The sequence below is a fragment of the Mixophyes fleayi genome, chromosome 8 (assembly GCF_038048845.1).
Source record: "Mixophyes fleayi isolate aMixFle1 chromosome 8, aMixFle1.hap1, whole genome shotgun sequence".
Lineage (NCBI taxonomy): Eukaryota > Metazoa > Chordata > Amphibia > Anura > Limnodynastidae > Mixophyes > Mixophyes fleayi.
The window spans coordinates 9,544,007-9,571,583 of NC_134409.1; the positions used below are offsets into that span (position 1 = coordinate 9,544,007).

The 27,577-nt window shown below is 39.3% G+C and overlaps 1 protein-coding gene across 5 annotated transcripts in view; it reads right to left on the reverse strand.

The window, feature by feature from the left end:
- Nucleotides 1-27,577, reverse strand: part of JAK1 (Janus kinase 1) — a 342,069-nt gene that overhangs the window by 311,775 nt on the left and 2,717 nt on the right. For 3 of the 5 annotated variants that reach the window (XR_012678451.1, XR_012678450.1, XM_075181825.1), the window contains exon 2: nt 20,057-20,166. The exons of the other annotated variants lie outside the window; for them this stretch is intronic. The gene's annotated coding sequence lies outside the window, so the exon portion shown is untranslated. The remainder of the gene's footprint in view (nt 1-20,056; nt 20,167-27,577) is intronic. 5 annotated transcript variants of the gene reach the window in all.

A 27,577-nucleotide genomic window follows, 5' to 3' on the forward strand; every position in this document is an offset into this window, starting at 1 on the left:
TTACCTTTGCATTCTAGCTGGTCCAGTGTGCAATATGATGCAGCACATGGCCTTGTGTTTCAAACTCCCATTGTCCCATAGACTAAGCTTGCGAGCAGGGTTCTCTTACTTCTCTGTCTGTATGTATTACCCACTATTGTTTTATTAATGTTTGTTCCCAATTGTAAAGCGCTACGGAATTTGCTGGCGCTATATAAATAAATGTTGATGAATGTTGATGATAATAAAGGTGAGAAGGCCCTGCCCACAAGCTTACAGTCTATGAGACAATGGGAGTTTGATACATGAGTTTAAGAGATACATATTGCATATTGATCAAGCCAGATGGCAAAGGGAAAAAGTATTTAGTGGATTATATGACATACACATAGTGGACTATATCACATAGCAATGTACGTCAGGGGTTCAGAGGGTTGATTGAGTACAGAAGTCTTATGTGAACTGTAGAGGGTGGGAATAGGGTACCCTAGGGTGATTAAAAGGGTGGTTGAGGAATTTGATTGTCTTAGGAGGTGGGTTTTCAAGGAACGCTTGAAAATTTGAAGACCAGAGGAAAGTCTTATTTTGCAGGGAAGGAAATTCCACAAAGTGGGTGCAGCCCGAAAGAGGGAGTGGGAGCAGGTAAAGAGTGTGGATGAGAGATGGAGATCTTGTGCAGAACGGAGGCGTCAAGTTGGGAAATATTTTGAGACAAGAGGAAAGATGTAAATTGGTGCAGTTTTGTTGATGGCCTTGCATATTATAAGTATTTTATTGCGGATACAATATAAAAATAAAAACAAAAACAGGCAACCAACGTAGAGACTGACCGAACAGATCGGCAGTGGAAGAGCGATTTGCAAGGAAAATTAATCTGGTCGCTGCATATAAAACATAAAACATAAGACTGTCATGCATCTTGTGCCTGCAGAGGTCGCTGTAGAGCATTTTAGTCAAAGGCAAAACCTCTCTGCACAGTGTACACAGTAACCTCAAATATCAATGTCAGGCACTGTTTTATGCTGCCCTTGGTACAGCCTAAAAACAAACATGGGGCACACACCCATGACGGGCAGTCTTTGGAAACAAGACAGCACAAGTTGTAGAGATGTTAGTCTGCCCCATTTTTACCTGCTCCACAACCTGTGCTAATCTTATAACCATTCCTTGATGTTTCACCCCAAGATACTGAATTGGATGAGGATTATTAACTATGTATATGACTGAGACCAGGGAACTATGAGACATGCATTTCACGGATGATGAGCTCCGTGACCATCAGATTTCATAACACTTTTATAGAGTAAAAAAGAAAGTAAATGTAAGTAGAAAATTACTGTTGATGTCTGTAATTAATTGGACTAGTCAGGAATGTATGTTATTTATACGTGACCAATCATCTTCACTTGAACTTACAGAGATATCTTTAAAACGACAATTAAAGGATTTGTTTAGATTATAGCGCTAAAAAAACCAGAAAGGAACAGCTGTAAATGTTATCTTAGTAGGATAGGGTTGTATCAAGCCACAGTAATTGTTTGCTGTGATATGGCCTATTTTTGGCTCAAAATTTGCAAATTTTAGCAAAATGATGTTGTTGTTTCAACTGTTTTTAAATCGTGATTTGTGGGATCCCAGCACTGATTCGATCTGCTCACTTCCTGTCAGCCATCTATAGTCTCTGAGGGAGCAGCAGCAGAAGGCACAGCAAAAGAAAGCTAGGGAGGGTACGTCAAAGTTTAAATGTAGAAATATTATTTGGTGTTGGTGTATACAGCTCTGTTTAATAAATAGCAGTGAGCAGATACTTGTTTTGCGCAAACAATCAACTCCAGAAAATTCAACAAACATGAAAGTCATCATTTCTAAAGCTATCATTCTTGCTAAGTGCACATTTAGGTGGAGTGCTCCTGCTGTACTTTTTCAATTTGTCTAATATTTCCAGCAGTGATGGTTGGTAGAGATAGCTGTGGCGGGTTTGCAATCTTTATGTGGAATTAAACATTAAGTGACGATGACGGAGCATACAGTGCGTACATCACAATCGCCACCAGGTGAAATTTGCAGCTGCAGGGCGATGATGTACATTTTAACCATCATCACCCTATGAACAAGGACAATAACAGTAGATGTACAATTAACATGTTTGCTTTATTAATTGGAACTGCCAGTTAGTTTACTTTTTCTTGCAAAGGAGACTATGGCATATTTCCGTATGTTTGGATCAGGGACGAATTTTCCAAGGTTTCCTCCTCTGGCAACCTTGCCTTGATCCCTTATGCACATACTACGCACTTGACCACTGCCATGTTATCTATTTAAAAATTTCCAAACTGACAATTTTTGGCTTACAATAGTGACCGGCCTTTTACACAACATATAACTTATTTCCTTGCAAGTTTCTTGGTGCTTATTTGCAAGAAAATAGGTTAAGTGGAACAAAACGGCCATTGCACTTTTGACATTGCTTTATTGATTTAGCCTATGGCACATTACACTTTCCTTCACAGTATAATGTATTTATTTCTGAGGGGAGGGTCCAGTGGAGGGAGTTGTGCTTCTCCGAGACGACTGGCAAGACAATTTGTCCTATGCTTGCTGCAAAACAACTGCATCCAGTTGCATCATCATCATTTATATAGCGCCAACATATTCCGCAGCGCTTTACAATTGGGGACAGCCATAATAAACTAATAAACAAACTGGGTAAAACAGACAACGAGGTGAGAAGGCCCTGCTCGCAAGCTTACAATCTATTGATCATGACGGCTTGACAAACTTAATAAGCAATTTCTGAAAATAGGTTGTGTAATGTTACTTTAGTTTGTGAGGCATTTTCTCCACAATCATCTGCAAACACAGATTGCTTTGCATTTGCACATAACTGACAAATTGTTGATGCATCAGCACTATTTTTCTTTGCTTCAGTACCACTGACACTAGCATTGCTTCTATTTTTATACAATGTATTTAACGATGTAGAGTTGTATGAGCACATTTGCCCTTTTTTGTCTGTGCCAGATTTAGGCTTACCGCTTGGTGATAAATTTGAAGCTTCATTTGATCGCCTTTGACAATTGGATGAGTGTAAATATACATTCTCATCATTCCTTTGAGCATGACTATGAGCCATCTGTCTTATCATATTCCTGTTCAAACTGCAGAGAAAAGTGACTAACACTTAGTAGTCAGATGTACTTTGTTATTATCACTGGTACAACCTAAAAATTGTCATCAAAGTTGTAACTAAAAAAAGAAACTTGGCAACAAGTTGTTATAAAGGGGATAATAGAGAAAATAGTTATCATCTGAAATGCCAACCTGGGATAGCCAAGTCCATAATTCCATGTGTTTGATTCATATCTACAAAACCAATGATTTGGCTTAAGGAACATCTGACACATTCTCTCATTGTTGTCACTCTCTATAAAGTAAATGATGTTCAATACACAAGTGATAATTAAAGAGATTAGTAAGAGGATCCTTCCAATTCTTATCAGAAGCCACAATCGCAAATAGTAATATTCACAGACATAGGGGGAATGAGAGTCAGAGGAGCTCCTTTTAGAAGGTTATAGATATGTGTTGGAACATTGTCGATTGGTTGTTTCACATTTCATGCACAGTTACTGGCCATCTATCTTATTGCACAAAATCAGTGGATGAGACATGTAAAGAAGAGGTATAATTTCAAAGAGAACTTTTGGAACAAACAGGAAGACTGACACTATAAGCAACATTGCGCAGGAAATATTTATGTTTCATTGAAACATAGCATATTACTTACCTATGTTTCTGTGAGTAAAATACAGCAAAACTAAAGAATCATGTTGAAATATGCAAGAGCTGCAGCAGTTATCCCGGTAGCTTTACTCCACCAGTCCCGGCGACTTGTCACTTTTTACGGTGCTGCAAGCAGCTGTGTTATCACTAGTTATTGTGTTGAGAATAGCAGCCGTTCTCAAAGCAGATCGAGATAAACTGCGATTCAGACGCTAATCATTTGGTTAATGTGCAATGTAGATTCTGACATCCTAGGGCGGAGAGCATCCGATATAAAAAATAAGTATATATTTTTTTTCTAAGTGATACAATGTACTCTATATTGCACAGAATGCAGCTGTCAGGTAAAAGGATGTTGCCACTAGTCTTGAACGTCAAAAAACCACAAAGAAAATAACAACAGATCAAAGTATTTAAAAACCACCTAAAAAAAAAAATCTTTAAAAATTATCATAGAATCAGCTTATTTGAAGCATTTTATTACAACACAATTTCACAAAACAAAATTTCTCCTATAAATCAATCCTCACGAGAACAGAGATGATTTCTTGCAGAGAAAATATTACAAATCGCAGTGACGGATAAACAGCAACATCATGTGATTAAAAAGCGCAAACTAATTCTGCCGTAATTGGGAACAAGTCCCACAATTTAAATGGCTGCATAAACTAATGTTATATTGAGTTCCAAATATCTGGAGGTTAGTCCACTGTGGTGTATCCTCCTGACCCAAGAAAAGAATTATATCACTATATATATGAAAGTCTTAAACAGGAGTCAAAACTCATCTAAAAGTTAAATAATCCAGCATAGGAGGAGATATAGTTTCTTGATATTACTTGCCAAGTCATTGACATCAAATGCTGAGAATTAATGGTCCATAGTTTAGGTACCCTGAACCAGACAGGTTCAATGAAGAAACGTCAACATCAAAGTCTCCCATGGACTGGTGCTGCTACTTGACAAGAGATTGATGGCGTCACTAGGACTGGTTTAAGTGATCAGGCAGATAGAGGAAAGCATTACGAAACTTATTGAGACAACTTATAGAGACAGTGGGCAAGCTCAAGAAGCAATTTCAAATCAATACAAGAGACAAAAAAAGACAACGTTATATTCTTGTAACACTGATAGAGACAACCAACACTTAGTTCACGCGCACATATCAGTGCAGCGGATGTCTCCATTGTCTGATATGTGCATTAAGTATACAGGAAGTGAAATTACCACATTTTAGTGCACATTTCTATTCCAAATCTTAATTACAGACCAGTGGGGAACCATGAAGAGTTTCCTCTTGGGTAGATCAAAGTAACACAGCAGAAATCTACATGTAATCAGAACAAACGCATATTAGAGGAGAACTCCAACTTTCATCCTATCTTTAATATTAATAATAGCTTAGTTTAAAGGAGAACTCCAGTAAATACATTTTATTAAAATCTATTAATATTCGACACCTCAGCATTCAGCACCTATTGGCCAAAGCTCAGGCTAATTTCTAAAAAGAGAATCAACAAACAGAAATAATTCAAGTTCTCAAAAGAACTCAGAGAAATAGGATTTATAGGCTGATTATCAAGCCCAAGCCTCATATTGTAAAGAAAATAAACATTAAAAATATGTTCATTAACAGTAAGAATAGGTGGAAAGCAAGATATAAAACCAGACACCCATTTAAATGTAAAGGATATGTGATGTTGAATACTTTGGTGTCAAAAAAGACAAAAAATATTATAGGAGTGATACCTTTATTGGCTAACCAAAAGAAGTGTTTATATTTGCTAGCTTCCAGAGCACAGAGACCCGTTAGACAATAAAGGTATTACTCCTATAATACTTTTGTCTTTTTTGACGCCAAAGTATTCAACATCACATAGATTTTACTGCCTGACACTGTACTGCAATAAAAAAAAAAAATATATATTTTGCTACTCATTCTGACAATGTAAAGGATAGAAACAATGTGTCCACATTACTGCATAATTAGACATTAAATTACATGGTGCCAGTCAGAGAACTGGTTTAAATATAGCAGCACCCAAGGAATGTGTACCGAAATCACAGCGCGTTCCCTCACTTTGCCTGATTAAAATATACTCCACTTAGCAATTCCGAAAACGAAGATCCGTGAATTCCAATGCTGTGTTTCAATGTTCCAGTCAATGATGCAATATATCCAGAGCCTTAAAATAAAGTAACAACCTTATAAAAAGATTGGCAACATGATTGCTAGATAATAGGCGTATCATGGTCTGTTTCGTTAGTGTACCTATTATTATTATTATCATCCTTTATTTGTTAGGCGCCACAAGAGTTCCGCAGCGCCGTACAATGCACAAACAATAGACAGTACAGGGTAAAATATTACTGAGCAGTAAACAAAAATACCAAAACTTCGGAAGCTCCAAGCAGGTTAATGCAGAAAAGACGGAGCAGAAGAGTAGGTAAGGACATAGGAGGGAAGAGGGCCCTGCTCGAATGAGCTTACATCCTAAGGGAGGGTGAACAAGACTCAGGTACAAAAGGGGGCCAGATGACGTAAAGGAGAGAAGAGGGGACGGGAGGAGGGAGGGGAGAGCGGGTTAGGAGAAAGGATGGTAGGCTTTGAGGAACAGGTGGGTTTTTAGTGCCCGTTTGAAGGAGCTTAGAGTGGGAGAGAGACGGACGGAGCGAGGGAGGTCATTCCAGTGAAGGGGGGCTGCTCGGGAGAAGTCTTGGATTCTGGAATGGGAAGAGGTGATTAGAGTGGAGGAGAGACGACGGTCATTGGCCGAGCGCAGGGAGCGGGCAGGAGTGTGAATGGAGAGGAGGTTGGAGATGTAGGGGGCAGTAGACTGGGATAGTGCCTTGTATGTGGTGGTCAGGAGTTTGAAGATGATTCTATAGGGAATGGGGAGCATACCTAGTCTGCATGTTTTGTTATTGTAGATTTTATTTTGCATCCAACCTATTTTTATTTTTTAAAAGAAAAAGAAACACTGTTTTTGTGCTAGAGGCTGCTGACAAAGACAAAAGTCCCTGTGTGTGTGTTTCCTTTGGAGATGGGCAGAGTTACTTTTTATTGAGGTTATTTTTTGTTGCAGTGTGGATTACAGCCTGATTACCATCTGTTTCTACTTCCTTATAAATTGTGCCTAGCAAACAAGATATAGTGTAGAAGTGTGAATTGGCACTACGATCATGCCTTTCACTAGGGTCAGAGCACCTTTTTGATTGTAATCTTTATCTCATGAATGCCCATGTGTGTCCAGTTTAGAAGTGGGTGGGATAGAACAACATGCAGCCAATCAGATCATAAAAATGCTCACTGTGGCACAGATTATTACAGGAGATGAGAAGGCTGAGCTTAAATTGTCCACTCGTGTGACTATGTTCAAAAGAACAGGGCTGCACAGACTTGTGAGGAGGGGAATGGAGGCAGCAGGAAGCCACAGACTGAGGGTTATATAGTGGAAGGAGCAGGGTCCCCCAGCAGCACAGAGTATATTAGTAGATGAGTGCTGTGTCAGTGAGGACAGGGCTGCATGTGACAGAGGCAGCGACATAATGTGAGGAGGGGAATGGAGGCAGCAGGAAGCCACAGACTGAGAGTTATATAGTGGAAGGAGCAGGGTCCCCCAGCAGCACAGAGTATATCAGTAGATGAGTGATGTGTCAGGGAGGACAGGGCTGCATGTGACAGGGGCAGTGACATGATGTGAGGAGGGGAGTGGAGGCAGCAGGAAGCCACAGACTGAGGGTTATGTAGTGGAAGGAGCAGGGTCCCCCAGCAGCACAGAGTATATCAGTAGATAAGTGATGTGTCAGGGAGGACAGGGCTGCATGTGACAGGGGCAGTGACATGATGTGAGGAGGGGAATGGAGGCAGCAGGAAGTCATAGGCTGACAGTTATCAGGAGATGGGTGGAAGGAGCAGGGTCCCCAGCAGCACAGAGTATATCAGGAGATACGTGATATGTTTTTGAGGACAGTTATGTGAGGCTTCAGTCAAACACACTTCTGTATGCAATGAAGTTCATGCAACAAACTTGTTACATGAATGAGAGCTAGAGATCTATGTGGCATTATGCAGGAAAGTCTAGTCGATGTAAACAAGCCCCAACACAATTACAAATCTCAACACAATAACCTGGAATAATATAGAGCCTGTTTATTAATCCACCATGAAACATGATCGTGAAAGTGTTTCTAACAAGTATAATGTTAAAAGAATCATTACATTTTTATTTATTACATTAAATGTGTTTTCACAATATGTGAACATTACACATCTGAGCCGCTGACTCCGCAGTATGATAGAGAGGTAGACTGTGAGATATATACAAGTGTGTGTGTGACAGCACTGGTCTGTGGATAATCAGCGTCATACATTCTGCTGAGCAGACATCCTGCCAATGGAAAATTATTTTCTGATGGGATCATCTTAGAAAACTCTACTAGAACTATTTCAAAACTTTGTAAATGAAGGAACTTCTTTCATTTCTACATGTTAAAATTAATTTACTGCCAATAGTTTTTCAGGCTACTTTCTTAATGTGCCCTGATATTTTAAGGGCAGGCCAGTTTATCTTATCATAACCAATTAATAAGTTGGCTTGGGCACCTATTGTAGTCATTTTTGGGTGAGTAATGTGCCCGTGCCCCCACTGAACTGTGCAGGTGACAGACACTCTTAAAGCTCAAAGCAGGCCACCATTCAAATGAATGAAACTAAAAAATAAAATTAAAAAAAAAACGTAAAAATGTGCCACCACCTGTCTATTCAGCAAGATGACAACACAGTTCTGTTTCTATTCAAACTTTTATTAACTGTCATGGCCTGAAGTTGCTGATGCATGGTCCAAAGTAAAGGGGGGCGGAGGTCAGGAGTAAATACATTTTAGCATTCAGTTCCTCCAAAAGCTGTACCACCACAGTAGTACAAGGACTCCCACCTTCCCCTAGCTGGAGTCACGGGGGCTACATGCAGCCATTTTTCCATGTGTTCTAGCAGTTCTGTAGTACACACCTGGAAAATAAATTTTATTTACAGCCTTTAAATGGAGACTGAGGGGGAAGGGGAGTGGGTGTGATCAAAAAATAATATACAGATGTCACTTGTGTAGTTTATCACTTTAAATAGCCAAGTGTCTATTCAGAATGCTGCTCACCCACGTGGAGTTTGCTAATCCTTAGAAAACAACACCAATAGAAAACAAAAAGGGAAATTGTAAAATGTATGCCCACAGCTTAGACCAATAATATAATAAATGGGTAATATTTAAATAAAATTCCGAAAATACCCTCAAAAAAAGTGAAGAAAGAAAATCTGATAATTTTCTATCCATTCCAAAGGTGATTGGACAATCACATTTATTAAAACATATAAACCCACATAAAAAGAGAAGCATATAGACTTTCCCAGAAACAATATAATCAATTTGTTTTCAAAGAAATCTCTGCACAGATAAGTCCTTGGTCGAAAATCAAACTCATGACCCCAGCGCTGTGAGGCTAACCACTTTGGCTTTTCACCTTCTAGGGGGTAGCATGGTTGCAGTGTTTTTGGCAAGTCAGCAGTGTACCATTTTCAATCACAGCTTGGCCATTGGGTAGCAATGTTATAGTAGTAACTACCAGTGAGATTTTAAAAGGAGTTTCCACCTTCAGATAACAATTTGTTTGGCCTGTACATGTCCTCTTGCAACTTTTACTAAATACACAGCTTTATTGTTGTAACTTGCTTGCGTCCTTTTCTGCAATCTATTTACCAGGCAGAGAAGTTTCTTTCCGTTATGCACTGATCCGCTGTCTGCGTCAAACGCATCCCCGGGCAGCAAAAATAAACAACTCCACCTGATGATGTAAAGCCGATGCAGAAAATGTCGGCATTAGGGCACAACGTTAAGGCAACATATTTAGTTTAGCGGAATGAGAAAAAAAATTTCAAAGGAACTCTCAGAGTGATGTAGATAAAAATTTCTGGACCTAACGGCAAAATAGCAAAGAGCCCCGATGCCGGATTTGTGATCGGGTCTAGCGTGGAAGAATCAAATGAACATTTCTCCCACATACAGGGGAATCTCTGTCCCTCCCGTTACTTGGAGCAGACCAGCTCTTAATCTTCCTAATTTTCCATTAAGTTCCACTGCAGTGTTATGGAGAGATGGAGTCGTAGATTCAGGAAACTGGGGGCCCCCAATTTGCTTTATGCGGGGTTATACATGAGAAGGATTGTCCGCAGTAGACAACCCCTCATATACCCCCAAGTAGAGGGTGTTTTATTTTTATATTAAAGTTTATGCCAGCACGTAGTATTGTCACAGTACAGGCACAGGAAATCACTGTAAGTGCTTCCAAGCAAATGGTGATATATGTACTACAGGATACAGTAACTAAATAAATACATCATTAATAGCAATACCGGAAAATTATTAAATCATGGCGGCACAATTTTCATAGCACGAATGAGAATGACCGATCTCTGTGACATAATGAGCTAATGTTCTTTAGTCTAAATATTCTGATTATGGTTGGCTTGTGGTTCTGATTTAGGTGTTCGCCCCGCTAAGCATATTAACGAGCATATTATATTCCCCAACCATGCCACTGGTGCTTTGAGTTTTGGGTTGCTGTATGTTTATGTTTGGTTACTCTAAGGGCTTGTTCAGACAAAAGTAGAAGTTTCTTATGTTGCATCACAAATGGAACACAAAATGATGTAGGAATAGGGATTACTGTTCATGGTGCCATCACGCCTCTGCTGCTCAGATGAATTGTGACTGATGGGTAGGACTGAGCAGCTACAGGGGGGAGGAGAAAGTGTTGCAATGGTGGGAGGAGTCAGTGTGTCCATGGTGGGAGGAGTCACGCTACAAGTTCTCAGGAGAATCTGTTGCTACATGGGAACTTTGTAACAATGTTAATTGAAATGTCACAACTGCAAAGAGGTTCCTCTTTTCCTTTAGCAAATTATACATATTTTACATGTTTAAGCAAATAAAATTTTATTGCAGTGTAATATTGGTTTGTTTCATATTTTCCTCTGTAAATCTACACGTATACATGTATTTTAACAATGTCAACAAGATCTATAAAGGGAATATCAACTAACTAAAAAATGGAGAACTAGACCTTTCACTATACATTACCCTGCTGCCTCCATTCCCCTCCTCACATCATGTCATTGCCCCTGTCACATACAGCCCTGTCCTCACTAACACATCCCTCATCTCCCGATATACTCTGTGCTGCTGGAGGACCCTGCTCCTTCCACTATATAACTCTCAGTCTGTGGCTTCCTGTTGCCTCCATTCCCCTCCTCACACCATGTCACTGCCCCTGTCACATGCAGCCCTGTCCTCACTAACACATCCCTCATCTCCCGATATACTCTGTGCTGCTGGAGGACCCTGCTCCTTCCACTATATAACTCTCAGTCTGCGGCTTCCTGATGCCTCCATTCCTCTCCTCGCATCAAGGCACAGCCCTTTGTCACATGCTGCCCTGTCTTCACTTACACAATACTGTCCCCCACAAGACCTCCTGAGATAATCTGAGTACCTGTTTGTCTACTCCTAAAAAGCCACCTTAATCGTGGACATCTAATTACAACATCACTTCCATTGACAGTGCAGAGCCGCCTAGTCTATATGGTAAATGCTGTATTTCAGTCATAAGGTGTACATTACTTTAAAGCAAGTCCAGACTCAGAGGTTAATTGTTTAGTTTGAGTTTAACCTGCAGACGTTTTAATTTATATTTATCGCATAGCCCAGAACTATATTCGGCTCTACTAAAAATGTGTTTACAACTTCCGTGTGCAATGAACAATATTTCTGCAAGCAGTGAATTAGCAGTTTCCCATGTGAAGCGTTAGACAACAGACAATAGCAATGTAGTCAGAGACATTGTGACTGCACGTTTAAGCAAAAAAATTAAAACAAAAAGTACAGTCTGTGCTGGACGCCAAAAATATTCTGTGTAGCGCGAGACAAGATTACAAATAAACATGATGAACTGTCATTTTCACTTGCAATCACGTTTTCCATTGAAAATATAAATGATAGAAAGTTAGTTTCACTGAACAATTAGATTTGGCCATTTCAGCCCACATTGAAATTTTGCTGGAACTATGAATATTACACTAAGATGCATTTTCTTCTTACGTATTAGAACTAGGGGATTCCCCAAGGAATAAAGGAGCTCATGAACTCAGAGAAATCTGATCTTACAGTGAAACATCTAACTTCAAAATGAATGCAGATGAATCCGGAGGTATTAGATTTGAATCTCACCCCGCAAACAAAAAACAAACAAAACTCAGCTACCAACAAATACTGAAATTATTACAATGAAAGTTTAAATTTATTAAAAGGTTTCGGAATCCACCCGATGATACAATCAGTTGCACAAGGTCAATTATACACTCAATCTTCAATCTTTATGCGGTAAGTACCCCCCTTCCCCCATAGATCACCATGATCGAAATTACTCCAGATCATTCTCAAAACATGCAGAGTTCTTAAATACCCAATTGTTCAATTTGCTTTTGTCAAACACTAAATGTTCCCATTGTGGAACACTCCTCTTAGCAGAAGTCTCCCCTTTACACAGATTCAACAGATAAGTCAGACCCCAATATAATATTTAAAGACAATTTCAATTCTTCTAACATAGCTTTCATTTCAGTGGGCAGCACGGTGGCTCAGTGGTTAGCACTTCTGCCTCACAGCACTGGGGTCATGAATACATTTCCCGACCATGGCTTTATCTGTATGGAGTTTATATGTTCTTCCTGCGTTTGTGTGGGTTTCCTCCGAGTGCTCCGGTTTCCTCCCACACTCCAAAAACATACTGGTAGGTTCATTGGCTGCTAACAAATTGACCGTAGTCTCTCTGTCTGTGTATGTTAAGTTATTTAGACTGTAAGCTCCAATGGGGCAGGGACTGATGTGAATGAGTTCTCTGTACAGCGCTGCGGAATTAGTGGCGCTATATAAATAGCTGATGATGATGATTTCCAAATATAATAAAACGTCAGGTGAGATGAAGTGGGTAATTAAGAAATATTATCCCATCCTCAGACAAAATCCAATTTTTACCACCAAAAGATTGTTTTTAAGAAATGGAAAACTTAAGACATGCTAGCACCAAGCCTGTTAAAATGTAATCAAGGATGCAAATCAGAGGCAGGCTAATAAATCAGATTGGACTCCTAAAAGAAAAATTTATACTTTGCTTCAAATGTGAGCGATTTAGTTGTAGTACATGTACCCATATGGCGAATAAATAACATTTATACATGCAGGCAAGAGTTACAAAGTCTGAGGATTTATCAACTGCAATGTCTACATTTTGAAATGCAGTTGTAATCCGATATACGTTGGTAGGACTACAAGAACGTTAAAATTCAGATTTATGGAACAAAGGCGCAATATCTTAAAGAAAGAAGGAAATCATAGAGTTTCCCATCATTTCACCACACACCATAAAACGGACATTAGTAATCGATCGTTTTTTGGTGTTAAGCATGGTAAAAATACACTAAGAGGAGGTAATAGATACAAAAAAACCTCAGCAGACTAGAGGTTATTTGAATGCACCAATAGAATACATCAAGTCCATTAGAGCTAATTGAAATACTCTCTCGATAATTGGAAATAGAAGAATTAGAAAATAAATTTTCCCCTTTAAAAACAAAAAAAAAAAAAAACTGATTGGTGAGGTTAAAATGTTTACTGCACAATATCAGTTATATATACAAGGAAAGCAAGGAATATGAATTATATTAATAATTGAAAAACTAAATTCTACAAAAATATTTTTAAAAAATTCAATCATATACAAATACTCATGATAAATAATAAAAAATAAAAGTATTTTTCTTTAAGAGTACAAAACAAAATATATGGACCTAAAACGTTTAGAAAGAATGTATTTGATTACTGACTCCATACCAAAATATAAATATTATGATATATCATCTTCAAATGACACAGAAATATTAGTATTGGCATTAACTGGAAGCGAAAGACATCTGTGAATAAACTAAAATTGTTGAATGGTACGTGTACATATTTATATACTCTAATAAAACTATTAAAGAAGAAAATAATATAAGATAACTATATCTATCTATCTATCTATCGAGAGACAGATCGATAGCTATTCTATACGGAAGATGAAGACCTATTCCATATACCTTCTTGTATATCTATTACACAAAATTACTATTCTGCTTGTTTAAAGCTGCGGATATAAAAGTGTCATAAGAGGAGCTCACATTGTCTGGTTGTGTTTTAAATTTTAGAGACTGCCTTCTCTTTTAGATACAGATATGGAAAACTATTGTTGTTTTTTTGTGTATTTTTCATTTAATGACATGTGATTTTTTGGTACAAATATTTTGTGATATTTAAATTGCATATTCATTTGTGATAACATTTGAACGGATATTTACTTTATAAGTTACAGATAAATCAATACTAATATATTTGCATTTGTACTAGTTTATGAGTTCATGGAAAGCTTTTTAATAGTGTATAAGTGTATGAATTTTTTATCGGAAATGGAAAAGTTTTATAATATCAGCACTAAAAGGGGCAACTCCTTAAAAACAAGCCCATCAGGAAAACTATACACCCGGTGGAGTAATTAATTCTAGAGGGCAGACTTTTAAAAGAAGCCGATGGACAGAAAAACTTGTTACTGTTGAAATTTTTCCTCCGATGAAATCATATTGATACAATGAAATTTAAAGTCATTTAACACACAGCACAAACTGGCACTCTGTTACAGCTGCAGCCTCTTGGGTGAGCAGGATCATTGTGAAGATTGTGTATTAGACTTACACCAGAAGAACCCGCAAAGTCCACAGCCACGGTTTAAAGACCTACCTCAGATCTGAAACATTCTCTGAAAGTCTCCACAGAAGGATACTGCAGGAAAGAGCATCGTTTATTCCTTTTTCCAATCCGTGTTCTATTGAAGTGGCCGTTTAACCAGACACTTTTCTGGACAGGAACTAGCTTTCAACTAGATGCTGAATAAGCTACATGTGGTTCAGAGGGCACTGATCTTAAACTGGAAAATTGCAAGCTGTTTTGGAACGTAACAAAGTGTATTAATTTCTGGCTAATCAGACTGAGTGTAGTGCGCTTTAAGTTGCTGTTGTATGGTAGACAGCAGCTGTTAGCAGCAGGATAATGACCCACAGTCTCTGTATTATTATTGTAACAGAGCAGTTCACATTCTTCCGTCAAACCATTTTGTCTTTGAGATCATTTAGTCAGTTTCATTTTAATTAAAGCTGTAATCCCCATGACAAGTTCTGGTTTTGTTTCAAACATAAAATCACTTTGGTAATCTGAAAGGAGACATACAGTGCAGTTCATTTGTATTTTTGTTTTACTTACAGTTGCTATCAATGTTTTATAGTTTACTGAGTCATACAATTACCATGTATACACACTCACTGATGTTGTGAGTTTTTGAACGTCCCTCTTTTGTCTACGGCCCCCCTTCCCCACAACCACTGAGGAGCTTCCCGACTGACTGGCTCTGACTCACTCAGATTAAGTTACACTCTCCTTATGAATGGGCTTCAGAGCCGAAACCAAGACACACTCTCTTGAAGTGGCAAACCTATAAATAGACTACCACAGAGTGATGTAGAGAGAGACAAGACTGTTATAAGAGGACATTTTGGAAAAACCAGCTTCATGTTATAAATGTCACAAAACTTTTAAAACCAAACAATAATAATAAAATAAATGCCTATGGGGGAATACAGCTTTAAATCATATAAAATGTAACCTAACATATATCACAGAGACCAACCATTTCAAATCCAGTTTTTATATAAAATTTTAAATAAAACTGTATTTCAGATTACAAGTAACAGACAATCTATGTTATATTACCCATGTTTACAACTTCTCAGAATTGACACTTTATTTTTTCCCAGCCATGTTCGCTGTATCAAAAGGGTTCAGTAATTAATGTTTTATTACAGCAAAATAGAAAAAAAAGTAATTTTTACATACTTGTATTATTCCTGGCCTGGAAGTTTGACTGTTATTTTGTTACGACACAGACTGTCAGACTGGAGTGAACCCAGCCCACAGCCCATAGAACCAGCTGCTCTTTAAATACACTGTAAAGCATCACTGCCTTCTCTCCCAGAATACTGGGAGATCTGCCAGACTGTCGGGCAGGTAGACTCAACTCCTGCATCTCTGCAGAGCCTACTGTACTACAAGAAAATGGCCAACACTCTCCATAAAAAGGGACAAGATTTACTATATGTTCCTCTAGTGTTTACAAAGAGATTACGTAATGTATTTCAGGGAATAGATCTGTACTGCAAGAAAATGGGTGACACTTATGTAATTATTACTCAGTTTATCCTAAGCAATTTCAAGATTGTTCTTATAGGCTACCATAACATTTACAGTAAAGTAAAAAATAATCATCCCTTCAGCCTTGGCACAGTAACATATCCTGGCATCGTGTATTATGTAGCTTTCTTATTTTGCTCCCAAAAATTTCAATAAAAATTTAATTTGTTAAAAAAAATTAAATATAGACATTACACAGAAACATAGAATTTGACGTCAGATAACAACCGCTTGGCCCATGTAGTCTGGCCATTTTTTAACCTATGGTAACTGCAAACCCTATTTGATCCTTAGTTCTTTGTAAGGATATCCTTATGTCTATCCCAGGCATGTTTAAATTGTTCTACTGTATTATCCTCTACCACCTCTGATGGGAGTCTATTCCACTTATCCACTACCCTTTCTGTGAACTAGTTTTCCTCACATTTCCTCTGAACCTACTTCCCCCCAGTGTCAGTACATGTCCTCGTGTTCTAATACTTCTCTTCCTTTGTAGAATGTTTCCCTCCTTAAAACCCCTTATATAATTGAAAGTTTCTATCATGTCCCCGTTCCCTTCTCCTCTACAAACTATACATAATAAAATCTTTTAGTCTTTCCGGGTAAGTTTTGTGCTGTAGGCCATGCACCATTTTAGTTGCCCATCTTTGTACAGTCTGTAATGTATTTATATCCTTCTGGAGATACGGCCTCCAGAACTGACCACAGTATTCTAGATGAGGCCGTACCAATGACCTACACAGTGGTATTATTACTTCTTTCTTTCTGCTACTGATTCCTCTCCCTATGTAACCAAGCATCTGACTTGCCTTTCTCACATTTGTAATAATACCCATTATTATTGACGTTTCTCTGACAACAGACCTCATGAAGTAGGGTACATTTATTCTCGGACAAGATGGGGGCCAGAAAACAGTTGTGATGAGCCATATTCACTCAACTGTGTCCATAATTAGTAAAATATCTCCATACTGCCAGGTGCTTGCACTTTTCCACAGATCATATATCATCATCAGCTATTTATATAGCGCCACTGATTCCGCAGCGCTGTACAGAGAACTCACTCACATCAGTCCCTGCCCCATTGGAGCTTACAGTCTAAATTCCCTAACACACACACACACACACACAGACAGAGAGAGAGAGACTAGGGTCAATTTGATAGCAGCCAATGAACAACCAGCAGAGGCCATAGATCTCTATGTAGTGTGCAGAGTTATGATCTTTTCTGCTGATGGTTATGACAGATGAAGAGCACAGATCGGAAGATAAATAGTGTAAAAACATGTATAGTGTGTACGAAGGAATCAGCTGCTGATCGGGACTTTCAGTCGTTGGTAAAATCATTAATGATATCACATTGGGAGAAATGTTCTGTAGTGTGTACCCCCAGCCTTAGTTACATACTCTCTGTATGTACAGTACACAGCATTACTAGGAAGAACCGTAGCAGTTGCTTCTCTATTGACAAAGTATTTGTGAAAGGTGGCAGATCCCTGTGTGTTACACATGATTAACTTTGTATTAGCCACACCATTCCCTAGGAACAATACAATCATCCACCTCTGTACGACAAAGAGGTGGGGGCTGTGTACGACGCAGCAGGTGTGGAAGTATCAGTCTGATGGGAAGGACAGAGGCACAAGGAGCCCAAGTGAACGACAGAAAACACTGGTTAAAAAAACACTATTAAAAAAAGAAAAAGAAAGTGAATTACTGTAAAGCTGTCCAGATATACAGCAGCTAAACCTGTGATGAGGAGCTGGTTTCTTGTAGGACAACAAATCAGTCTATTAAGAAACTTTACCTTACAATCACGTATGATCTATAACTCTGTTACTTAATACAACAAGAGCAGTAATACTGTACAAAATATGTAGCTTTTAGTGGTGAGCGATCTGGACACTTACATGGAGGTGCAGAATTAGGTGCTCAGCGGTCAACTTGATCAACTAAAAATCACGTGGAAGTCTGTACCGCAGGAAGCCAAATATCAAACACACTGACAGATCAATGCTACTGACCAACTGGATTCTCCACAAGACCCCATCAACATTGTATAGTCAGCAATCATTTGTGGGGGGGGGGGGGGGGGTTATTCAACAACATTGCACCAATCCGCACACCTTTAAAACCAAGCATTGAGTAACTTCCACACAAAAAATGCTGATTGTTTGCTTAATGCAGTTTTGCACCAGTCAATGTTCATATAAAAAACCCAAACAAAACAAAAAAAAGGACGACGACTCCTCTTCTCTAAAAATGATCATAATTGAACGTTACATCCTGGGAAGGGAAGACTTTTGGGGCTTGATCTAATGCCTTGATTCAGCATTCTTGTGCTACACTTGAATGCCTCTAGTCAATATCGCAGTACAAGAAATTACTTGTTCCCGGTTGCAATGACTGTTTGAATTTCCCATCAGCACCAGTGTTATTCTGAGAAGTGCAACACAGGTTACAGATCACTCTCTAAACAACCAAGAGAGTCCACGGTGTACGATCTTCTGGACAGGAAGGAATGGCAGATTAGGAGACTATTTACAGCAAGAGGGAATTTGATTTTCGGAAGTCACAGATGATTCTGAACAGGGCAGGCTTCCTGCAGGCAGACGATTACAAATTTAATCCAAGGCGAGGAGAAGTGGACGCATCCACGGCACTCACCACTTACAATAAACCTTGACTGTAAAGTACTTTGTCTCAGTAGCTTTCCTCCTATTCTCTGTGAAGGATATTTCCCTTAACTCTGGGGAATAATCTGTCTGCATCTGATTTCCCATAAATGCTTATTACTGAATCGAACTATGAAGCCTCATTGTAGGTTTGTATCCAATTCCTACGTTGTGCAGTTACTTGGAACACGTTGGTGCTTTCTCAACTAGATGATAGACTCAATAGCGACCGCCTACGTCTGTTATAGATGCACTCAAATGTAAACAAGAAGAGGGGGATTCCGTAGACCGCCCCCCTTCTGTGATTACAGAAGAGAGGCAGGATTGAGAACACAATGATTCTGTTATTTGCAAACAATTTTAACACTTAAAACAGAATGCTATCCATCTGTAATCTCACCTTTCAAATTACTCATTACAAGCAAAAAAACAAAAAAACATTTGAGGCCTAACTGGTTTCCACATAAAGCGATATAAAATAACTGCAACTACAGTTAAAATACAGTTAAGCAAAACAACATACAAAAAGATATTATCTGATGTAATAAAAATACTTCACAATTACAGTTTTGTTTTCTAGATTTTCTAAATTTTTTACTAACATTCGGTGCTCACTCTAGGCCTCTGCAATGCGTTTCTAGTGTCAAACGCAATTACATTTTACAAGCAATTATAATACTGAAAAACACGTGGAAGAAACGCCAGAGGGTGCGAGTCCTTAAACCTTTTAAACCAAGTTTGAAAGATGAAGACGATTTTTTATTTTTACAATCGCCATGGGTGCAAGCGAGTCATCTTCTAAAATGCTGGGAACTGTAATGAGCAGCTATCACAGTGAGGGGGCGCTGTTCCTTGTATAAACAGCAATTAATTGTGTCAATCATTTTTTTTTTTTGTTAAAGTATGCTACATTGCGAGGCTCTTATTCACAAGTTAGTGCCCAGGAATGTGGGACAGACATTCAGAAAAATATGACAGCGAGCTCGAATCATTGTCTATTCAACCAGAGCTGTTGAGACAACGAGAGGATGGCGAACCAGCCCAGTTTACCACTAGAACACAATTAGGGGGGAAAAAAAAAAAAATTTCTAATTCTCACTATAATGTCCACAGGTCAACAGAGACACAATTTCTCACATGAGAGTCCAAATACACCCACACTGGGGCCAACAAGAGTCACGCTGGCAATTTTTGGGGTGACAGAGCTAACACAGTGATAACTAAAGATTTACTTACAGAAATCTCTGTTTAATGGTCATGAAAGAACGCCACCAGAATCATTACATCCAAATCATATCCACATGGGTCTTTTCAGGTATAATCCTTTTATTCGACAACGATGAGTTCTGGAAACAAGATACAAAAAAAAACCGAAAAAGACAATTTAACTACTGCTACAAAGAATGTCAACCACAAATATCACCATACAAATACACAAAAGGCTGTAATGCCTTGAAAGAAAGATATTTATATCACAAGGGCAATGAAAATAAATAAAATGATTTGTACTGTATATTGTAAAGCAGCAATTTATATGAATACAAATGTGTATAGAAATAATATAAGCACTAAGGAGCAGACAAGCGAGGTAGTGCAATGCTATGTGTATGCATTCTGATTATTATACAAATAAAAAAGCAACATTATGGGGAGGGGGTTGGAAAAGGTTACATTGTTCCGAAACATGTCGTGATACCATTAACTATACAAACTTGGTGCTGTAGCTTTATCAGATCACCACTTTGTGACCACGCTACATAAGACAAATATAGCTCATTCTAAATTGATGGACTGGGACATCTACAATTAAAGTAATCCGCTAGTCGCCATAGAGCAATTTTGGCAGTACTTTGCCATCTTTGTCCTTCTTGCAAACTAACCAACTGGGGAATCCATGATATGACCTCTACTGTTTGCATAAGTCAGTGACACCATAGCAGAAGTAGTTTAAACCATAACTAATAAGCAAAAAGGTGAAACGCGTTGCAATCCATTTCAACTACTATAGTCGCACATCCCACATATCCGCTACCCTACTCCTCATCCCCAACATTGTTGCGCATCCCACCGATGCAATACCACGCCAGTCACATTACAAAACATCAAGGGACACCTTACAGCACTCCACAGAAGCAAACAGATTACTGTTACTATTTCCAGTTCGCTAGGTGAAGGACACTGTGTTCTAACACCCATCACCACCCATTACAGCTAAGTGCATTAGTAAATCTGCATCTACCAGTCAACCACTTATCATTCACATCACAATATTTAGATCTCCAATGCACATATGTGTGAGTAATGAAAATACCCGGGGGCATCACGAATAAGCTATATGGGGGTTTTCATGCAATTGGCCCAGGAAACAGATGTGTCTATCGGCTGGTAAGCTATTAAATTTATATAGCACTAATCATATTACACAGCGCTGTACTTTGGAGTTTATAGTTCATCTACAGAAGCCAATTAATCTACCAGAATGGTTTTTTTGGACTCTGGGAGGGAACCCAAACAAACACGGGGAGAACGTACCCAGACAGGGCGCTGGTCGGGAATCAAACTCAAGACCCCAGAGACAGCAGTGCTAACCACTGTGCTGCCCATAGGTACATGTAATACCTGTTTGCCAACCTTGTGTAATCATACTATTATTCAGCCACACCATGAACATTTATTCCACCTATTCAACAACTGTTATTTCCCTATTGCTACACCATAGATATTTGCTGCATGCGTCACACCTATTACCAGAATGTTCACATTTCTATTCTGATTATCTTTGATTTCTCCCCTCTCTTTTTCATATCTGACCTCTTCAATGACTTCTGACAGATATTTCTTCCTTTCTCTCGCTTACTGCAGTCCATAACATTCAAATTGATTGCCTTTCAGAATACATTTATATTTTAACATTTAATATTGTTCCACTATTAAAAATCTAGGTTTGTCATTTTTATTTGTTTACTCTTAAAAAATAAAAAACTGTTTACGTTATTGAAGAACATATTTATATTTCTTTTATTCTTTGTAGTTTCAGCAATTTTCATAAGTAACCGGCAAGAGAAATGCCATACTGTCCACCATGGCTGGATTCAGTGTTTATGGCACCATGTCTCCACAATGGTAGCACTCCCAAAAGAAGAAGCATTATTATTTTTTTTAGCTTTCTGTAAGTTGAATAGGACCCATGTAGTATTGTAACAATAAATGATCACTTGTTAAATTATGGCTACACTAGCAATTGTGTCTTTAAATTGTCACATTCAAGAAGTGGATAGGTGGGGAGGAGAGGGGTGGTTCTGCTGGCTAGAGGGCCAATCACAAACTGCAATACCACTCACACCTCCCTGGTTTCCAGACGAAAATGTCAGGTAAACGGCTGGATAAATCAGCCCTTGAGTTCTGGATGCGGTTAGGAGATACTAAAGAAGGCTTAGAACAACAATTGTATTCTATTATTACACCTGAGAAGGCTTATTATAGGATACAGCCAATATCTCCTTTTAGAAAGATCTTAAAGGTGATTTATCACCAGGATTTTGCATAATCAAATTTACATTGAAAAACAGGTCAGGCAGAATCAAGCAAGTCTACTTTAAGATAGATTTGCATAGCTGTAGATTTTGCATGTTCTAATGTATATGGGTATAAAAAACTGAGCTACAGTCATTTCTGTGCTAAACTTGTAATTTCAATTATTTCATACTTATAAAAACTCGGATTTGAAGAATTAACTTTTATCCTAAAATCCCACCGTAACGTTATCACCAGCAGGTCTGAATTCTACAAAAGCAATTAACGGTTTTTGTGCTGTGGCATACAAATCTGCCGATGATTCAGTTGGTGGGGGTAGCATGCATAGAGAGTACCTAAGCATTGGTGAAATTTTGTAGGGGATAATTTTTCAAAGTAGACCCTGTAGATCTCTTAAGTGATTTTATTAAGAATTTTTAAAAAAACATGTCCATAAAACTGGAAAGGTCCTTTAAAAATTCCAGCTGTGCCAATGATCAGTACTAGGATTTACAAATATAATTTATCTGCAAAATGACGCAGTGGGATGAGCAGGTCCAAAAGTATGGACCACGGCGGACAGAAAATCCGCCCTATGCAACAAACACTACTGTGTGGTTAAACGATTTATTCAGGGCTTACTCCAGGGCAGCAGAAGGCAGCCCATATACTGATATACAAGTATAGGGGGGTGCACTGCATATTCAAAACAAAATGTACAAAAGTGGGCATGCCCTTTAATTTTGGAAATCCACATAATTAGACATTGATAGCTAGAATCTGATTGGCTGCTATCGGAAACACCTCCACTATTCCCTTTTTAGAAGGTTTGATAAATCAACCCCTAAAACGAAGCACAGAAAATTTGATATTAAAAGCTGTTATATTTCCAAATTTCCAACATCCTAAATGCCTGTACCACTTAAGAGGATATCTACGGCTTATTTTCACAATATAAACTCTTTTTTGGAATACTTGCAAATCCTTACTTATTTTTTGCTGCTTATCTTTGAAAATCAACAATTAATCTAATCAGTCTTGCTGCAGCACTGTGTATCCAACAGTATAGGTACCCATCCACAAGTAACAAGGTACCCCTTCGTAGCGGAGTCCCAAGTTTGCCGCTATCCACATAATATTCGGGATGAACAGAGCCCGCAATGATCGCTCTGACCATCCCTACCAACATCATAATTCAATTTTCCTAAGTGCCTAAGGCTTCAGTGATGTTACCAATCCCTAAAAATACTCTCATATATGGGTTCTGACTTGTGTGTCTGTATCCATGATGAGAAAGCAACGCCTCTGGAGAGCTTAGAAGGACATATTCTTCCACAAGTCATATCCTGGACTTATTTATCCGGGAATATTAGATTCCCCTTATGCTTTATATTTATTCTAGGGAACAAAAAAACAAACAAAACAAAAAAAAAAAATCAACATCACGCTATCGAGCTTTTGTACTAGATGCTCCCACAACTCTTGTCCAAACAGACAAACAAGCCTAGTGGTTACTAGGAATCTCCTGCCAAAGTAAAATATCTTCCCACAATAATTGCCAATATCAAATAGCGACATATAACCAGCATACTAAAAGGCTTCCGTGTTCAGCCTGCTGTGCTGCAAAACAGGATATGGCCCAAATCTTTAGCAACAAAAAAAGCGAAAAGTCAGAACAAAGTTAGATTATTCACAAAAGGAGATAACTTTTTAAATTAGTATGTATTATATATATCACAGTGTTCTTCTTTGAATTACTCTTCAAGCAAAACATATCTACAGAAACACTCTTACAGGGTAACCCTGTTAAAAACTTTAGGGTGGTTTCAGACAGGCACGTTGAACGGCAGCTCTTTCCAGCCACAAAAACATGAGCGTGCGCAGTACCCGATCGCTCTTGTGTGGACACAGTGATGCAACAGTGGAATGATCACTCCCTGTGTGACAGCAGAAGCCCCCCCCCCCCACCCCATTTCACCTTAAACTCTTAGCAGAGGAGGCAATGAGCAATTTAAATGCACTACTAACACTCCTGACTCACTCATCAGTAAATTGGCTGTGCAAGTACAAATTTGGATGGTAGTTGTGCCTTTTAGCCCAAAATAGGCACAAATTAATGCATATTTAAAATAAAAAAAAAATGACAAAGGGTGTGGTTGATACAACGGACAAAAAAATATGTTGATAACTAATCTGTCAATGTATGCATCATCGCCCAAAGCGATGCAAAAGGGGCTGCTTTCTATTAGTCAATTGAGACCTAAATGGGGTCCCAGAAGCTGTTTGGGGTCCCCTAAATATCACATATGCAATGCATTCAATTACACACTGCTTCCTTTGGAGGGTCCCCAGAACAAGGTCACACTAACACTTGATGGACCCAGGTCTGACATCACTTCTCTAGTGGTATGCAGTACCTACAATAAAAACCGTGTAGCTTTAAAAGAGCCGCTAAACCACAAAACTAAAATCTTCAGATATAAACCATGAGGGTAAAACACATTGTGCAGTGTTGCCGTGACATTCCATTACAGCGCTCTTACAAAGAGAAGCATTACCTCAGCACTACATTACAGACAGTTAACGTTCCTCTCACATCTTTAGGACAGTGTCCTGATGGGATTTGTGGTCAAAAAGCTTAGTGTGAAGGCATTAGCTATGATAGGATATTATTGGCCCTGCCACCGAGAATGTATCCTCCTATGTGCACAGAGCAATTTTGCAGAGCAAGTCTACAAAGCTGTCAGTCACACTCTGCCTGCTACTTTAAAGAAGCTCCATATGGCAGACATATTTACTTTAGTAAAAACACTCCAGTTTTTCATGCATAGTATTTAGCTGAGCAATAGACAGCATTTGATGTGGATCTACTTGCTCTTTAATAATGCAATTAGCTACTTGCACAATATAGCAACTATCACTGCCTTGAAAAGAATGTGGGGCTGGCAGAGTCTGTCTTACTAAATAAATGAAACTGGTTGGACAGATGCCACAGCCTGCCGGCACTTATTTCAAATATTTGTTCTGTATTGTGCTTGAATATCATTAATCCCCTTATCCCTACCATCTACCTTGTCACCGTTTTCTTACTCGGTAAACATACTGCATCTTAGTTGATATTGCCACAATCTACATATAAAATATTAAGTTGCAATCAGTAAAAACCAACTAATTATAGGATTATCATTTATACCTTAGCTCGTAGAAAATGTAAACAGGCCTCGTTAACTAGAGGAAATAATAGGTGCCTGTTCTTAACGACCAGTTATGCAAAACTGAATGAAGAGCTAATGTTGGACATATTACAATGTTGCTCAGATCTGATGAAGTTAGCAGTACAAAGAGCCACAAATCATGCAAAAAGTTAATAATTGTACTAAAAAATTCAAATATAAAACGAAGTAACCTATAACATATGCATTATTTTCACAGCTGATGCAACTATGAGTAAGAGAAACAGTGTTTCCCATATAATGGCAGCAGTCACTGCAGAAGTGTTTTACAACTATAGAAAGCTGCGTTTCTATCTGTTCAAGAAATCCCCTTCAACACCACCATTAAAGGAAAAGTACACATTTGAACTGAGCTTTTGCAAATTGTTTTAGGCCAACTTGGTAATTTTAGACTAAATTTACTTGATGCATGAGTGTAATATGACTTGAACTCAAAAGCAGGTCAAAGCAATTTCATCATTTAGCACTGACAATCTGGCCACGTGATTGCTGCACCAGCAGGAGGGTGCCATCGTCACCTGACCAGAATGCTGTGCACCCCAGGGATCCCCTCAATTATCCGGCCTGCAGAAGGACCTGATCAGTGCAAATCTGATTTCCCCAAGTGTAACCAAAATGGACAAAGATGCAATTGCTTAGAGATTTGCAAACCGGATTGCCACATGTGTGGTCAGTGTAACATGCTCTTCCCCCAAACTCAGTCTCTTTACACTTCACTGCCCTCAAGTTCATCTCACCAATCACACAACCTAATCCTCCCTATATCCTGTCACCATCATGTCCCCCTCTGCGTACGTCACCTCTCAATATTTCTCTGTGGCGTCTCATCATTATACCCCTTGTTCTCTCCATCTCCTAACCCTGGTACATCCCTCACTCTGTCTACCTACTTCCAACTTCTTCCTTCTTATTGCCCTGTCTCTACATCACCCTGTAATGTCTTCCAATTAATCATCTCTCTCTGCACTACACCCCTCTTTCTTATTCGCTACACTTCTCCCTACTGAATTCTGCGCTCATTCTCTTTCCCTGTACCCCAACTACCTAGTAAAGCCCTCATACACTCTCTGTACCCCCCACTCTTGGTACACCCAACTCCCTACTAAACTCTTCACTCGCTCTCTGTACACCCCACTCCCAACTAAATCCCTCACTCACTCTGTATGCCCCACTCCCTACTAAACCCCTCACTCACTCTGTATGCCCCACTCCCTACTAAACCCTTATCTCATAATCTGTACCCCAACTCTCTAAGCCCCTCACTCCCTCTCTGTACCCCCTACTAAACCCCTCACTCACGCTCTGTATATCCCCCTCCCTATTAAACCCTCTCATAATCTGTACCCCAACTCTCTACTAATCCCTTCACTCCTTCGCTGTACCCCCTACTAAATCCCTCACTCGCTCTCTGTACCCACTCCCTACTAAGCCCCTCATTTACAATCTGTACCCTCAACTCTCTCCTAAACCTTTCACTCCCTCTCTATACCCCCCACTCTCTCCAAAACCCCACTTCCTTTGTACCCCCAACTCTCTCTAAAACCCCACTTCCTCTGTACCCCCAGCTCTCTCCAAAACCCCACTCCCTCTCCGTACCCTCAACTCTCTCCTAAACCCTTCACTCCCTCTCTATACCCCCCACTCTCTCCAAAACCCCACTTCCTCTGTACCCCCAGCTCTCTCCAAAACCCCACTCCCTCTCCCTCTCTGTACCCCCAGCTCTCTCCAAAACCCCACTCCCTCTCCCTCTCTGTACCCCCAGCTCTCTCCAAAACCCCACTCCCTCTCTGTACCCCCAACTCTCTCCAAAACCCCACCCCCTCTCTGTACCCCCAACTCTCTCCAAAACCCCACCCCCTCTCTGTACCCCCAACTCTCTCCAAAACCCCACCCCCTCTCTGTACCCCCAGCTCTCTCCAAAACCCCACCCCCTCTCTGTACCCCCAACTCTCTCCAAAACCCCACTCCCTCTCCCTCTCCGTACCCCCAGCTCTCTCCAAAACCCCACCCC